General features: G+C 42.2%; 1 protein-coding gene across 2 annotated transcripts in view; it reads right to left on the bottom strand.

Moving 5' to 3' along the window:
• B3GALT1 (beta-1,3-galactosyltransferase 1) overlaps window positions 1-16,343 on the bottom strand; it is a 332,372-nt gene extending 316,029 nt beyond the window's left edge. For both annotated transcript variants that reach the window (XM_084644139.1, XM_084644138.1), the window contains exon 1: window positions 16,129-16,343. The gene's annotated coding sequence lies outside the window, so the exon portion shown is untranslated. The remainder of the gene's footprint in view (window positions 1-16,128) is intronic.
• Between the last annotated feature and the right edge of the window lie 1,706 nt (window positions 16,344-18,049).

The raw sequence follows: 18,049 nt of genomic DNA, 5'->3' as shown, positions 1-18,049 counted from the left end.
AAGACATTCTAATAGTCAAATTATCTATGGTCAAACAAAAGTCTGAAGTAACTTGGTTGAGTAATCAAGCAGAAAATACAGACAAACTTTAGAAAAGATAGTAAAGCTTCCTGATCATAACAGGCTCTAGGCATTCAAGTGACCATGTGTAATAAGACAGCACATATTATATACACAATCTGATTTACCCAAAACCATCACACCAAAAAGAAAGACACTTATGAAATGGCAAAATTCCTAAACCACTAGCGTCCAATGCTATAACATTTCCATAGGCTTCCTTGAATTAAGGTAAAAAGAGGGGAATTTTATTTATTTCAGAGAAATAAGAAAGAATTGTTCTCTACTCTTGTGTATAAAACATACTTCTGAATAGGACTGCTTTGTTTTAAAAGTCTGGCAATTTAAATTAAGACTACCAAAAGCCACATAGCATAGGTTCAGCATTTTGAGAATTACATAAACACTGTAATTTAGTGGTTTTCAACCTTTTTTCATTTGTGGACCCCTAAAAAATTTCAAATGGAGGTGCAGACCCCTTTGGAAATCTTAAACATAGTCTGAGGACCCCCAGGGGTCCACAGACTACAGGTTGAAAATTGCCACTGTAATATATATATAAACCTATATTAATTGGCTAGTGTGAATATACATCACTGCCTTCTACTGGATAGACTCAAAAGTGCTCAACTATGTTTCATAGGCCTTCTACTGCTAACAGCTAAGAATAATTTCCTTTTAGCTCAAGTGACAAGGGCCTGAGCTTTTGGAGTACGAAAATCTGAGTTCTAAGTTCCAAATGGTAATAGCGAAGACACAGTACCAACCATAGAGTCTTGGGACACCATGAATTTATTACTACAGTATAGTATATTTCTTATAAAATTATGTACAGCCCAAATAGTATGGTGGCTCCTTGGCAGCAGCAGCTAGCCAATATTCATGGCATAACCAGTTTGTTTCCATTAGGGAGAGAAATTGATGATCGAGTCAGGCATTTCTTTGCTGCAATCCTGTTTATTTATAAAGAATGTTTCCCTGAACACAGTAGGAACGAACAACAGGAAGCAGTTTCCTTGCTCCCAGTTTCCAAGCCTGATGTGCTCAAAAGAAGCTCTAGCTCTCTCAGCTTCCTCCTAGGACCATGCTTACCAGTTCATCTCTGGCTTTCTTCACACACACTTCCACCAGCCTACCTTGTTTCAAGACTGAGCTTGATATGTTAATGGAGGGGATCATATGATGAGACTACCTACAATGGCATGTAGCAAATCTGCGACTGCTAGCAGCAAATATTTCCAATGGCTGGACCCTAGATGGGGAGGGCTCTCAATTACTACAGCAAATTCTTTCCCAGGTGTCTAGCTGGTGGGTCTTGCCCACATGCTCAGGGTCTATCTGATTGCCATATTTGGGGTCGGGAAGGAATTTTCCCCTGGGTCAGATTGGCAGGGACTCTGGGGGGTTTCGCTTTTCTCTGAAGCAAGGAGCATGGGTCACTTGCAGGTTTAAACTAGGTAAATGGTGGATTCTCTGTAACTTGAAGTCTTCAACGGGTCCATCAACTCTTCTAGCTACTTGCCTAGTTTTACAACAGGCTATATAAAAAGCACTAGTGAAGTACGTACAAACTAAAATTTCATACAGACAATGACTTGTTTATACTGTTCTATATACTACACACTGAAATGTCAGTACAAAACTTATATTCCAATTGATTATATGGTAAAAACGAGAAAGTAATTTTTTCAATAATAGTGTGCTGTGACACTTTGTATTTTTATGTCTGATTTTGTAAACAAGTGGTTTTTAAGTGAGGTGAAAGTTGGGGATACGCAAGACAAATCAGACTTCTGAGAAGGGTACAGTTGTCTGGAAAGATTGAGAGCCACTGGACTTAAATGATCATGATGGTCCCTTCTGGCCTTAAAATCCATGAGTCAATCAGTATCCCAGTCCCTGTGTTTCTAATCTGTCCTAGGGAAACTCCCCCTATTCTCCCTGAATCAGTTTTTGCTCAGGCCTTCCCATGCAGTCCTGGGCCTTGGGTAGTGACTTGTAATGTTTCAGTTACCTCTAAATAAAGGGGCATATAACTGAACCCTCATTTATCCTGAATGAAAAATAGTTAGCATGTACATCAGCTTCAACTGACATGCTTATGGTCAGCCACCAACACTCTTAAGCATAACAGTATATTATATAGAATTCACGTACAACATTTTGAGGGGAAACCAGGGGATGATAGAGGATTTTTTTGCTTTTTTTTCTGACTAGTTTTGTGAGATGGGTCATTTTATCAAGTTTTGCTTTCTGAAAGTTATAAATAAACATTGTATAAGAAAAATAAAGTTATAAAATGCATGAGGGGGCCAGTTAGTGCAATGGCAGAATGTATCTCTCAAATACACTGCATAAGTGCTTTTTTTGCTTTGCTAGCAAATTCTCCAGACATCTACTTTTGGTATGAACAATTTTGAGAATATAGTGCTGGCTAATTGTGCCAGATGATAAGCAGAGATTTTATGATGTGGAGAACAGTCCATTAGGGAGCTAAATTCACCAAACTCATTTAACAGAAGATTTCAGGTCATACTGACACCAAACTCTCAAAGAGGAAAAATGAATACTGGCTCCATAATGAACACCCTTATTTTTTACAATCTTCTTGTATAATACATAAGGAGAAAAATCACGCTCATGTCTCAGTTTGGAAGTTGTCTTCAAAAGTGTCTTTTTAAACTAAATAATAAGTTACTAGTCTTGCCTTTAGTATCAGGAAAAATATTAATGAACGCAACAGTGAAGAAGTTGTAAAAGTTGGGTCATTTATTTAATTTCTTTGTTGTCTGACGCTTTCATGCATTACATTCTTTTCTCACTAACCCAAATATATCATGATTTTGTATTTTATCTGGAAGAGAAGTATTCTGAATAGGCTAGCTACATAAACTGGTTCTTTAACGTATCTTCTGTGTTATGATAAGAACATAAGGTGCTGCTCTCATTTACACCAGGATTCATCAGAATTATTACAGATTTACACCAGTGTAATGGGACACAGTTGAGCCCCAAACATTTTTAACTAGTTGTAAATCAGTGTGTAATGTTACTTAATGTTAAATATGATAGTAGTGGAATATAGCTATTGAAATTCTATTACAGATTTTTAGAGTTTATGTAATATTCACTGGTTCCTATATGTGAATGTCTGACTTCAAATAAAGATCTGAAATCTTCAAATAAAAAACAACTTCCAATAAGTGTGCCAAGAAAAAAAAGTTCTAATTATAGGTGTGAAAGAACACAACATATCTTGTATACTTTAGCCCTGATTCAGCAAAGCACTTAACTTTAAGCACGTGAGTAATCCCATGTACTTCAAGGGGACTAACTGCATTGTTGAAGTTAAACCCCTGCATGAATGTTTGCAGGATTGGAGCCTTGGACCCAGTTCGTCAAGCACTCTGCATGTAGTACAATCCCCACTGACTTCAATGACTGACACTGCTTTGGACCTTAGCTACTCTATTTAAGTCAACATCTCCTTAGTAGGATCATTTGTCATGTACTTAATTTTGAATCTTGCAGCCAATCTTCCACCCTGTGTCACTCTGCTTCCTGGCTTGTCACTGAGTCAGTTCAGTAGCCAATTCCAGGCAGCACATAACTGGCACTTTAGAACCATTTTAAGCATACATTCTAGATGAAAAGCACTATCTGGGGGTTAATAACAAACACCAAAAGTACTCAAAGTCTGCTGTCAAACATTTTCAGGTAGAACTGATGTGTTGTGTTACCTTCATAAATTCTCTGAGATTTGAACAGTTTTCTTTCATTAGCTTTTTTTCTAGATGGATCTGATCTTTCCAAGCTTGATAAAATAAAACTGAACAGTTTGTACAGTACAAGAACATAAATATACTAATTATTAGGGCTGCAGGTTTGTCACAGTGGTAAAAGTGTCATAGGTATGGTGATTTTTCTGTTTGTCTATGACTTTTCTTTGGTTCCATAGTCCCGCTCTCAGCATTGCGAACTGACATAACGGGGGTTGCAATGCCACTCAGGTTTGGCCCAGCTGCTCATTGTCTTGACGGGGGGGAGGCCCTGCCCACTTTAAATGGCACTCTGATGACCTTACACACCATTTCCCCCTAAGCCTGTGACTTTTACATTTACCATGACTGCTCTATGATTTATTATTTTTAAAAAATATGCAAATCTGAAGCCTTGTTAATTATACTTGTATTAGGTGCTTAAAAGACCAAAAATCTGACTTACTTAATTGAGAAGAAAATTATTTTTTTTGTAAAAATGCTTCATACTCTTTCTACATGGATTTGGACTATTTCTAGGTGATTGCATCAATGTGGCACACTGCTTGTATATCACCCACAGGAAAATACTCTCCTTCATTATAAGTATGTATAGCTCTCCTTGAGGAGAAACTACTAAAATTGTGCTGATGTCTCAGAAACATAGACTACAAAAAGTGGGCTAATGATTATGTACATCTCAACAAAAAGAATATTATTGTTATAATTAGACATTAGGAGCCAAGTGCAGCCCTAGAATGGTAGTCTGTATAAGTCAGATAAGCAGCACAAGTGATGTTCAGTGTGTGTGCCTTTAGAACAGAGGTGGGCAAACTATGGCCTGCAGGCCACATCCGGCCCGGCCCCTGAGCTCCTGCCCCAGGAGGCTCGCCCGCAGCCCCTCCCCTGCTGTCCCCCGTCCCCCGCAGCCTCAGCTTGCTTCGCTGCCGGCGCAACGCTCTGGGCGGCGGGGCTGTGAGCTCCTGGGGCAGTGCAGCTGCAGAGCCCGGCCTGACCTGGTGCTCTGTGCTGCATGGTGGCGGCGGCGGCGTGGCCCGGTTCCAGCCGGGTGGCGCAGCTGTAGTGCTGCCAGCCACCGGTGTTCCAGGCAGCACAGTAAGGGGGCAGGAAGCGGTGTGTGTGTGTGTGTGTGGGTGGAGTGTTGGATAGAGGGCAGGAGAGTTCAGGGTGGTGGTCAGAGGGTGGGGATGTGGATAGGGGTCGGGGCGGGAACAGGGGGTTGAATGGGGGCAAGGGTCCCGGGGGGGGGGGGGCAGTCAGGAAGGAGGGGGTTTGGATGGGGCGGCAGGGGGCAGAGGTTCCAGGGGCAGTCAGGGGACAGGGAGAACGGGTGGTTGGATGGGGCAGCTGTCCCGGGGGGGCAGTCAGGAATGAGAGGAGGGGTTGGATGGGGCAGGAGTCCTGGGGGGTGGGGGAGCGGATAGGAGGTAGGGGCCAGGCCACGACCCCCTCCCCTAACCGTCCCTCCATACAATTTCCAAAACACAATGAGGCCCTCAGGCCAAAAAGTTTGCCCACCCCTGCTTTAGAATGTATTCTGCATGGATTCTGCTACTGTCCACTCATTCCCCTCACGAGACTTACCTTTCATCTATTACTCATGTGGCATAGTCTTAAAGAGGACAATGCTCAAATGCTACAGAGGAGTATTTATGCCCATGCATGACATCTGCACATGCTACCATGCAGCAGTCCACAGTCTTGTATTCACTATCCCACATCTGAATGCAACCTTGAGTAGTTGGGCTAACTAACACAAGACCATGATTTTGTATTAATTGCTGATAGGGACAAGTCAAGTTTAACATCATGTCAGCTCATTGCGGGTAGACCCTGTTCCCTAATTTTCTTGCAAAGACAAACTCCATGTTAACTTCAAGTATATCGAGAATAAAATACGAATCAAACCAAGTAGGGTACAATTACTGCTTATTCTTTGTGTAAAGAGATTCTGGCAATCTGTGTTATCAAATGGATGGAAAGATCAGCAAAGCTGACTTTAGGCCACAAGTCTCTAAAAGCAAATCTCAGACTACAGACGTGCACGCTCTAAGGAAACATATATATGTTAATTCCAAAACAAAATCATCCCGTTAAATTGAGTTACAGTTGAAAATACATCAAAGTCTGGAGCCTATGGCTGCAATTATCTAAAGCTGGATGCACAATAGTTTAAATACTGCATCATAGTGAGGTGTACGTAGCAGATCCTGAAGATGACCTAATCTACAAGAATGAGGTCTCTAAAGGGTTGAAAAGGTAAATTCTCTATTTATTTATTCTTTAGATTAACAAAATAACAAGAGGCACCCATCTGAACACTTTAGGTGTGTCTGACAAATACTCAAAATGATAAATCAAGGAAAGAAATAATAACTAACTTTTTAATGCCATAAGTGGGTGCAAAACTGGTTGGAAAACCATTCCCAGAGAGTAGTTATCAGTGGTTCACAGTCATGCTGGAAGGACATAACGACTGGGGTCCAACAGGGATCAGTTCTGGGTCCGGTTCTGTTCAATATCTTCATCAATGATTTAGATAATGGCATACAAAGTACACTTATGAAGTGTGCGGACGATACCAAGCTGGGAGGGGTTGCAAGTGCTTTGGAGGATAGGATTAAAATTCAAAATGATCTGGACAAACTGGAGAAATGATCTGAAGTAAATAGGATGAAATTCAATGAGGACAAATTCAAAGTACTCCACTTAGGAAGGAACAATCAGTTGCACACATACAAAATGGGAAATGACTGCTTAGGAAGGAGTACTGTGGAAAGGGATCTGAGGGCCACAGTGGACCACAAACTAAATATGAGTCAACAGTAATGCTGTTGTAAAAAAAACAAACATCATTCTGGGATGTATTAGCAGGAGTGTTGTAAGTAAGACACAAGAAGTAATTCTTCCATTCTACTCCGCGCTGATTAGGCCTCAACTGGAGTATTGTGTCCAGTTCTGGGCGCCACATTTCAGGAAGGATGTGGACAAATTGGAGAGAGTCCAGAGAAGAGTGACAAAAATGATTAAAGGTCTAGAAAACATGACCTATGAGGGAAGATTGAAAAAATTGGGTTTGTTTAGTCTGGAAAAGACAAGACTGAGAGGGGACATAACAGTTTTCAAGTACATAAAAGGTTGTTACAAGGAGGAGGGAGAAAAATTGTTTTTCTTAACCTCTGAGGATAGGACAAGAAGCAATGGGCTTAAATTGCAGCAAGAGAGGTTTAGGTTGGACTTTAGGAAAAACTTCCTAACTGTCAGGGTGGTTAAGCACTGGAAGAAATTGCCTAGGGAGGCTGTGGAATCTCCAACATTGGAGATTTTTAGGAACAGGTTAGACAAACCCCTCTCAGGAATGGTCTAGATAGTACTTAGTCCTGCCATGAGTGCAGCAGACTGGACTAGATGACCTCTCAAGGTCCCTTCCAGTCCTATGATTATATAATAATAATGTTACAAAGTAGTACAAGAATAAAACATATTCCCCATTTTTCCCTAATCATCGTCCTCAACAATATCTGCTTCTTCAGCAACCCTCCTAAGAAGGATGCCCTGAAGAGCAACAGATTTGGGCTATTTTTGACCAGGGTATTTCACAGGAATGGAGAACACCCTGCCAGTGATTCCTTCTCTTTTATATTGGGGCGGGGGGGGGGTCCAATTTGAGCATCTCTGCTGATCTCTCCTATGGTGGTATGTCATGGGGAGACTAGCAGCCTCTCTGGTAGGAAGGTCCTAAACCATATAGGGCTTTGTAGGTCAATACCAATATCTAAACTCCATCCAAAAACGCATGGGAAGCCAGTGCAGATCGTGGCGCACTCACTCTATGAACACGTTTGCAGTGGACACTCCAGTGGGTATTTATGGCACACAGACCTCTACTGAAAATGTTGGAAGGACTTTGTCCATTTCTTTGGTGTAGGTATGCAATGTAATATGTGAATGGAGGATGATTAATTAGGAGATGTTTGGGCCCGAGACTGTTTATTAAGTAGTGTGAGGGCAGAGTTAAGGTTATTTATGTGATCATAATTATGCATTTCCATACTTACAAATGTTTGATTTGATTAAGTGTAACTTTAACTGCAGTCACTAAGAGGGCAAACTCTGTACCCCACTGCACCCATTCCCCCAATGCTATGGTTTGGGAGAAACACTAGGAGGGGCATCTTGTAGAGTTTTCCTTCCCCTCCACCACTAAACACAGACTTCATCATGGGGGGGGGGGGTCAAGATTGCTCTAAATTATTAATCCATACACTTTTCTGAACTAGTCATAATCACCAGTGGTCTGGATTGTACCCGGGAATGTGACACATTCCATAATACTTTCTTTTTAAGATCTGACTAACTACAGAGAATATTAAAAATTTGCTCCCCTACTTAAATCTCCTGCTATATAAAGTAAATATCAAATCTGAACATAAGAGAAGAGTTATTTATTCTACTTTTCTTCTAATATACAAGATCCAACTCTAAGTAATAAATTAGTAATGACAGGTTTCAGAGTAGCAAGTAGTAATGGTATCCTTTAACAAATTCAGGGCCTGATCCAGCAGGAAATATCTGCAGCCTTCTGGCTGGCACAACCCCCACAAAGCCACAGATGATGCTCCTCAGCAGAGCTACCTATTCACTTGAAAATGTGGCCACCTGCTGAAGGACTAAAGAAACAAAACAACAGCCCTTCACGTGGAGGAGCTACAGAACAGCTCAGAGGGAGGCAAGCTCCTGCATGTTATCTGCATCAGAACACCACCGGCTTTGATTGTGTCAGATCTCACAAGCTAAGCATTGTTAAATCTGATACTTGTATAGGAGACCACAAGAGAAAAACCTGTGTGTGGAAGAGATGCTGGTGATTTGATAGACAGTATTCTTCCCTCTTCTTTTCTGATTAAGCCAGTACCCAAACATGGTATAAGAGGCACTAAGAAAGGTTTGTGGCTATTTCCTGATGGCCCGGCATTTTCTGCAAAGGCAGAAGTGATGACCTAGATGTCCTGGCTAAACTCCATAGGAATAATTACATTCTGACTACCTGAATATATCATATTATTTAAATTGTATATGGCACTTTTCAAAAGGGCTGTGTGTATAAATGAATATTTGGTTTGGTCAGATCCAAAATTGGAAAAGTTCTAAGTTGTTGTGTAGTGTTGCTGTGCACTATAAAACCCTAGATGTGGCTGTATTTCAGTGTTGTGTGAAATTATGCCTGAATACAGTGTAAAATAGTGCTTTTGAATGAAAACTGAAATGTAAGTGTTGAGTATAATAATAATTGTTATTAGCAGTGACCAATGGAGGGAGAGCTCGAGGACTGAAAATGAGATTCATAACGCATCATCACAGCTGGGCCCATTCAGTCTATCACAACTCCTAAAGCCCTAAGACTGGACTAACATGCCTCATACGGAGATCCAATTCTCAGAGAGGCCAGTCATTTTTGTCCCTATCTGTCCTTCACTTCCACCTGACTGAGCTGCAGAATATTGCTGTCAAAGACACATCTTTAGGCTGCACTGCCCTTTGGAAATTTTTTCCTGGCTGACAGAGCATTAGTTAGAGAGACAAGATGGGTGAGGTAATATCTTTTATTGGACCAACTTCGGTTGGTGAAAGAGACAAGCTCTCAAACTTACGCAGAGCTTTTTCAGATCTGGGAAATATATTCAGTGTGTCACAGCTAAATACAATATGGAACAGAATGTTTAAAATAAATAGTTCACACATTTTAAGGGGCCATTCATGGTGAAGTAGCCTATTAAGACCCCTTTAGTCATAGTGGGGAAAGGAATGTGGGGAGGTTGTTAATGTTGTGGAGGAAGTCCATTGTGTCCTGGAGGAAGCTGGCCCTTTGTGTGGTGAGTGGTTTGAGGATGGTTTCTGAGAGTCCCGATATTCCTTCACTAAGAATGCCATGGCCAGTTATGAAGGGTCTGCCTGGGTTCCCTTGATCATGCATCTTGGGAAGCATATAGAGTTTCTCTTGGGTTTGTCTGGGGAAGGATTTGATGATGTCCTTAAGTTCCTGGGTAAATTGTGGTGTTGGGTCCTCTTTGAGTTTTTTATAGTAGGTGGTGTCAGAGAGCTTCTGTTGCCTTGTTAACATTGTCATCATGGCTGAAGACTGCAATGGTACCCCCTTCGTCTACTGGTTTGATCACTAGCTAGTGGGACTTCAAACCACTCACCACACAAGGGCCAGCTTTCTCCAAGACACAACAGACTTCCTCCACAAACTCCACATTAACAACCTTCCTCAGAACACCATCCTTGCCAACATGGATGTCACTTCCATATACACCAACATCACCCACAATGATGGCATAGCTGCCTGCCTCAAATATTTACAAGACAATGGACAACCATCAGATATCCACCCCAAACACATTGCCAAACTTATCCATTTCATCCTCACCCATAACAAATTTTCAGTCAACAACAAACACTTTGAGAAAGGCCATGGGTACTAGGATGGCTCCCCAATATGCCAACATTTTCATGGGCCACTTTGAAGAAGAATTTCTGGACAAATGTACCACAAAACTAATGATATATCTGAAATACATTGATAATATTTTCATCCTCTGGACAGATGACTTGAACTCCCTCATAGATTTCCACCACAACTTCAACAACCACCACCCATCTATTAAATTCTCTCTGGAACACTCCCACACTAGCCTCAACTTCCTGGACACAACAATCAGCTTCAATAATGGAACCCAACAGACAGCTATTTACAAGAAACCCCCGGATCACCACATTTACCTTCATAGATCCAGTAACCACCCCAAACATATCAAGAAATCTGTTATCTAAAGCCCAGGCACTCAAATACCAATGAATATGCTCTTAGGAGAAAGGCCACAATGTATACCTTCACACACTCAGAACTGTCTTCCCCAAACAAGGACATTCCACCAGAGAAGTAGATCACACCATGAAATGAGCCACCCAAATACCTCTTAAGAACCTTCTACAATACAGAAATAATACCCCCTCTGATCCCACACCCCTTCTTGTCATCTCTGACCCTACACTGGAACCGGTATGAGGTATCATTAAACAACTACAACCAATAGTCAATAGGGACTCCATCCTGAAAGTAATCTTCCCTGTACCCCCTCTTCTAGCCTTCAGACAACTTCCCCACCTCTCCAAGCTCATCATCAGAAGCAAGGTCCCCACAGACCAGGGCACACCAATTCAAAGTGGCACCAGACCTGCTAGAACAACAGATGCAAAACCTGCAGACATATCTCCACTGCTACAATGATCAACACACCTTTCAACATCCATGGGTCCTACACATGCCTATCACAATACATGGTGCACCTTATCCAGTGCACTAAATGCCCAGTAACAACTATGTGGATGAAACCAGACAATCACTACATACTTGAATGAACTCACACAGGAAAAAGATAAAAGACAAAAACACCTTATCACCAGTGATCACTCTATTTCTGACCTATCAGTCCTCATTCTCAAAGGAAAACACATAACACTTTCAAAAGACAAGCATGGCAACTTAAATTCATAACTTCGCTAGACACTAAAAATCACGGACTGAATAGAGACACTGGATTTATGGTTTATTACAATACGCTATAACCCACTAATAACTCCCCCCCTCCCCCAAGATGCATTCTCCCCCCACTTCCTGCATTCCTTTCCCTCCCTCCATGACTGGAGAGGTGTTAATGGGCCGCTTCACCTTCACATATGTGTTAAATATTTATGCTAAACAATCCTGTTCCATCTTGTATTTAGCTGTGACGCTGAGTACATTTCCCAGATCTGAAGAAGAGCTCTGTGCAAGCTCAAAAGCTTGTTACTCTCACCAACTGAAGTACGTCCAGTAAAAGATATTACCTCACCCACCTTGTCTGTCTAATCTCCTGCAACCCACACTGCATATGAGTATGTCAGTCAGTGAGAGAAGAACCTGCCTGCCTCTGCCCCTCTTCATCTGTTGGAAAATGAGTTTATCCTCAGCCTGTGGACCTGAATCTGCAGTCTCTGCTTAAGAGCAATCCTCATGGATGTCAATGGGAAATGCTTTATGAGGCCTGATCCAACTTCCATTGAAGTCAATGGGAGGTGGATCAGCCTCCATGCAGCATTTGCTCCTCAGACAGAAGCCATCTTAGGCATCCATACATACAGCCTAAAGCAGTGTTATGCACCTATCAGTATCTTATGACACTTTGGAAACGTTTGGAACAAGCTGACATATGAGTAAATGGGGAAGATAAAAAGTCATCTTAGGGTATATTTTACACTTCTCCATATCCAGGACGGTCTGCAGAGCTTCCATGGACCAGAAGTTACTGACGCTGCATTTTCTGGAGAGGATACAAGTCAGTGTTTTTACTGAAGTTCAAAAATGGAATTAGCTTTTCAAAAGATCAATGTACAGTTTGCATGATTTAATACAACTGAAGGAAGGAGCTACATAAAGTATTTAAAATTCATTAGTTCTTTCTATAATTTTCTTACAAAGCTTTTTTTTTTAACTAAATGTATATACAAATTTCTCATTTCTAAACAGAATGGAAGTTGGTTTTCCTAGCTGCATCAAAATAAATAATTTTACTACTACACGTGGCAAATTACATCACCAATATTTTAATACATTGCTTTACATCTTTATTTTGGCAATTAAATGGGGAGCAGGTTGCAACATGCTAGAATGATTAATTTTCCTTTCTATATTTTCTTTATATTATTTATTTATTAAGAGTTCCCTGCAAAAATCACTGATGTATATACAGGCAAGGAAAATCCAGGATTTTGTGTTATTTTGATAGTCTCCAATTGGTAAGACTTACAAATGTATTGGGAAAGGAGGGACTTGTTTTGCTTATTTTATAAACAGGAAATCTAAATAAAGCAAATCTAGTGTGGTTTAAGAAACTGCACTTTCATTTTGATACAGCTCTAGAAAGATCTGAGTCATAAATCCATAATAAAGGAAAAAAGCATTGTTGAAAAATCATATAATCGATCAAATCATGATAATTTCTAGTGATTGATTAGGCCTTTTGTTATACCAAAATCCACTTCCTAGTTCCTCTTGCTTATATATATTACTGTGACATTAGATTTGGCACATTTCCACAGAAATATAAATGAGTTAAAATGTTTCAATTTTTGTAAAATGCTTCATAGTACCTATAATGAAAATGATTCAGTTAAATAAATTTAGGTGATGCAGTAAATTAGGACCTGATCCTGTAAATATTTACTCGTGAATAATTCCACTAAAGTAAATGAGACTCCTCACATGATTAAGGGTGCGTAGAAGAGGATTCAGTCCATTAATAGACTATTCTTTTACAATCTGGATATCTAGATTAAAATCTAGTTTAGGTCACAAGAAAAATTAGTTTGGTTGTTTCCACTTAATCCCTTGTCAAAAATAACATTTGTCCGTATCTCAAAACTACTAGAACTTTTGGCACCATCCATCCGTAGGGGGCATGTACAGGTACTTTGGGTTGGTATGAGGCAGACTGGAATAACTGAATGGGACTAGGAGATCACGCATCATGACTATCTGCACTGTACCTGATTCTAGCTGCAGTGCTGCTACTACTATTTTCTCTTTACAGGACACCCAAATTAGCTTAAAATATTTTAAATAAATTAACTGTGTCAAGTTAACTGATATTTTTATAGTCATCTCTTCATACCAGTTTTTGATTTCGCTAGATCCACTGAAAATCTATATGCTAGACAGGCACCTGAATTTAAATTGCATTTTATGTTCTGTAAATAAAGATATTTATCTACTAAATACAAAGTGGGAAGAATAATGTTGTATTAGTCATAAAAGATCTGAGGTGTAGAACTTACACTTAGTATTTACTGTCCAGCCACAACACTGGACTTCATCTCTCCAGAGTGTGCAGAAATATAAACACTTTGTGATAATATGGTTTACGCTCGTTGTCCATTCTGCCATCTATCATATGATTTTGTAATTTTTAAAAATGTTTGTCATGCATGGTGTCAAATTTCAGTAATTTAGTTAATTTATCAGATTACTTTGCAAGTGTTAGAGCACCAAATCCACACAGTATTGTTGTGGTTTTTTGACAGCTAGAAAAGAATCATAAACTTGGAATTAAGTATTCTTGATACGTTATACACATTTTAATACATAAAACAACTTCTTAACATGTTGAGCAGCATTTTAAACACTCAGGATTATGGCTGAGGGATCTGCAGATAAAATAATAAATAAAAATAATTCAAATTACATTTCTGCTTGATAAGACTCTCAGTGACATGAATGGGTGCAGGATCAAGCCCATCATAAGAAAATATAGAAGTATACCAACAATTATTTAAAATATTGTGCAATCAAGATTTAATTAAGAAAAGAATAAAATTAATCAAAGAACTTTTAAAGGTAAGTTAAAGAATATTTTAACAAATTAAGAATATTCAACACTGGTTTAAAACACTGCTGTTTTAAAGAGATGAAATGTTTGGTCTTATATCACAGAGTAATTCATGCTAAAGAGTAATGAAAAAATAGAAAATTATGTGTGGGAAAAGAACCAGGATTTAGTCTTTGAAATTCTTTAGAAGTCTTAACAGCCACTGACTTTATTTCCCTCCTTCCCTCCCCCACCCCCATTTGCTATATTAGAAGTTTTCTTTGAACTTACCATTTTTAGCCTTTTACAAAAGCATAAATCAGCCATAACAAATTTGTTTTCTATTAATTTTTCTGTGCATATGAATTTTCCATTCAAATGGTCTGAGTTAATGTTTACATAATCTCTAATTTAAAAAGTGTTTTAATGACTGTCATCAGGTCAAGGTCAGGCTACTTGTAATAAGGATTTCCACTACCAAGGTCTCTAGTAATTTGCTGTTCTCTAAAGAGGTCCTTGGTGCATGCTTGCTTAAACACACCTTTCTCAAGCACTACCTATTTTTCCATCCCTAGTATGACAACATGGAGCAGCTTTTATATTTTCCATTTTTATTACTTACGTTTTAATTACCCTTAAAAGAATGAGTCAATGCTAACTGGATTAGTAAAACCATTTTTTAAAAGTTAAAAATACTATTCAGTGTCTTCTCTGGTCAATTTTACCGAGGGAAACTGATTCAAACTCAGCCAACCAGCAATACCCATCTGCAGTGTGTAATAAAAAGCAAGCTCATTTCAGCTCTTTCTACAGAAAATAAAATCCAGTACCCTGTTGGGATGGTTACAGAAACAGAAGGTTAAAACTATTCCGTTAATTGGCAATCTGGCTTTTTTAGCGGTTACCCTGCATCAGTCTTTGAAAGCGATGATAGTTCCCCTCATAGAAAACATTTGGGAAGTCAACAGTGGCGGCTGGCAAATAGCTACACATCCTGTTGAAGGAGCTGACAGTTCACACAGCCGTTGGATTTCTAAATTCCCTCCGCTTCGCGCACAGAAGAAGAGCCCTTTGTTTCCCCGTTGCAACACAGTTTATAGTAGTTACCGAAAACTGGGAAACGTGTCCCCTAAACCAAACCCTGAGATTCACGCTGTCTGGAGCTGCTTCAGGAGGAGCACTGAATGAGTTTGGATGTTGGCACTTCATCGTCTCCAAAGCCATGTGAAGCTCAACAGCAGCAAGGAAAGTACAGAGGGGAACAGCTGAGCTTGTAGGGCTTTAGGTCTACACTATAAAAGAGAATACCCCCCCTCCCCGGCCATTTTTTCACTAACAGCCCTCTGTTTCCTCACTTTACTGGCCTCTTCTCCAGCAATACTGGTGACATGACTGTGCCTCGCTGGAGTCTGCCTTCCCTTGGAAGGAGCGTGCTAATACTTCCCCTTGTAATTATGGCAATAAAGTTCACTTTGCTCGGCGTTGCTTTTACCTTTCTAGAGAGACACGGCGGACTTTTGCACTCGTCCGAGCCTCCCAGCAAGACACGCTCGTTTCCAGCCATCCTTACGGCTCCTGAAGGGCATCCGGGCAAGGATCGCTAGAGAGGTAGGTACCACGCTTGCGAAGTGTGGCTCCTAACGCGCACACATGCAATCTCCTGCCTGTCAAAGTCGATTGCAGCCGGCAGCGGCAGCAGCCGCCAGCCGATTCCCTGTGTCCCAGACATCTGGCCCACACACAGCGCTTCCCCGTGCGCTGCTACGCTATCCTGCATTGCATTGCCTCCAGCCCCTCCAACAAAAGGCGCTGTGGATTCACAGCCATGCATGGACGCACAGAGCCAGGCAGAGGCATCGACCTCCCCCGTGGCTAGACCTTACCAGCTGGCTTTGCTGTTCTTCGCCCGGCTGGCAGCACGGAGGGGTCAGCTGGGCTCCCACGGCTGGTCCTGGTCCTGCCGCTGCTGCCGCCCGGTTCCCGGTAGCCAGCATCACTTCTCCATCAGCCCCAGCAGCAGCCGGCCAGCTCCCCCGCAGCCGCCGCGGCAGCAGCAGCCAAGCCCGGCTCGCGGAGCGAGGCGATCCCGCAATGGAACTTGGCCTTTCCGACTGACAGGCCGGGGCGGCCAATCGCCGCCTCCTCCAGCTCGGAGCTGGGGGGGGGGGGGGAGAGCGAGCGGCGGAGACCAATCAGCGAGGAAGGTCCCGACGTTCGCCGCCTCCCTTCCTCGCAGGCTCGTTTCCGCGAGAGCGGCGAGCTCCTGGGAGCGGGAAGCGCTGCGCCCCGGCCGCGCCGCGGGGGGACGGGGCGGGCGAAGGGCGCAGGGTCCGGGACTGGAAAGCGCGGGCACCGCATGGCTGGGCCTGTCCCTCGCTATCAGCGCCTCGCGGTGCAGCCAAGTGCCTTGGCCCCGGGGCCAACCCCTGCTCTCTCTTGCTGCCCTCGCTCCCCTGGAGTCAGTGGATTAGCCTTACGCCTTACTTGCGGTCTGGTCCCACCCGGGCCCTCGCTAGGATGGGCCCGATTGCGCCCGGTGCTGTACAGGCTCCATGTGAGAGAAAGCCCCTGTCCAGAGGACCGGGGTGCTGAGAGCCACTGACCCCTGTCCATCATGGAAACCACTTCAAACCAGGGGGTGTGGCAACAGCCCCACCCCCCCAGTCCAGCACCTAGGCAGAGGAGTTTACAAACTAGTCTCATCAACAGACGACATATACCCATAATGGTAAAGCTCCAAATTCCCTTGCGCATGACTCACTGGCTGGGGAAAGGGGAGAAATGCTCAGTTCTTCATAGGCCAGTAGGGCGGAAACATCTATATCTCAGGCCTTGCTCTTGATCCCTCCACTTACTTCTACTGATTAATCCTCTCCATTTAGTGGGGGAGGAGGATTGGTGAAAATATAATTGGTGTAAATCCAGAATAAATGAGGATAGAATTTGGCTCATTGTGACAAAGGGTTTAAATAATCAAAAGCCATCTAATAATCATCAGGGACTGTTTAATATAAACACTACCTGGTTATAAGGGATGATATTGTCCTCTGTGTGCAAGTGTCTCTTAGCACCTTCTTTGGTTAATACCTTTGACACTGGCTGCCCATCACTGACTGGCAGTCTTTCCCCTTTCTCAGTCTTGTGCTGCACTGATTCTGGAGCATGATGTTTTGAAAGCACCTGATTTGGACACCTTACTGCTGGATTATTTTAATTATCCACAGGTATTTCCCCTGTCATTTTATTATTTGGCTTACAGGAATGTTGGCCCTAGTGCTAAAGTCTCTTTCTTTAGTCAACCCACAAACAGAAATCTGGGCTGTGTTGAAACTATGGAAACTGCCATGAGAACACCTGGAAGTCATGGGAAGGATCCTGTTTATATATCTTTCCAGATTGTCTCACTCTTACAATAGAATACGTATTTTATTCGATGGCATCATAGGAGCCGACTTCCTGAGTTCCTGGGGGGCCACCGACTTTCTGAGTTCCTCGACACCTGCTCTGCCCCAAGCCCTACCCCCACCCCACCCCTTGCCCCAAGCCCCTGCCCCACCTCTTATCACTTCCGCTCCGTCCACCCCACCCCTTCCCACCCCACTCCACCCCCTCTCCTCACCTATTCCTGCCCCTGCTCTTCCCTTCCCCCCCCCTCCAGAGCCTCCTGTATGCTACTGAACAGCCGATCGTGGTGGGTGGGAGGTGCTGGGAGGGAAGGGGGAAAGCTGATCCGTGGTGCTTCTGGTGGGTTCTGAGCACCTACTGTTTTTTTCTGTGGGTGCTCCAGCCCTTGAGTCAGCGCCC

This window comes from Lepidochelys olivacea (genome assembly GCF_965140295.1).
Source record: "Lepidochelys olivacea isolate rLepOli2 genome assembly, chromosome: 11".
NCBI lineage: Eukaryota > Metazoa > Chordata > Testudines > Cheloniidae > Lepidochelys > Lepidochelys olivacea.
Note: the sequence above shows the minus strand (reverse complement) of the source record. Positions and strands in the feature narration are given on the sequence as shown.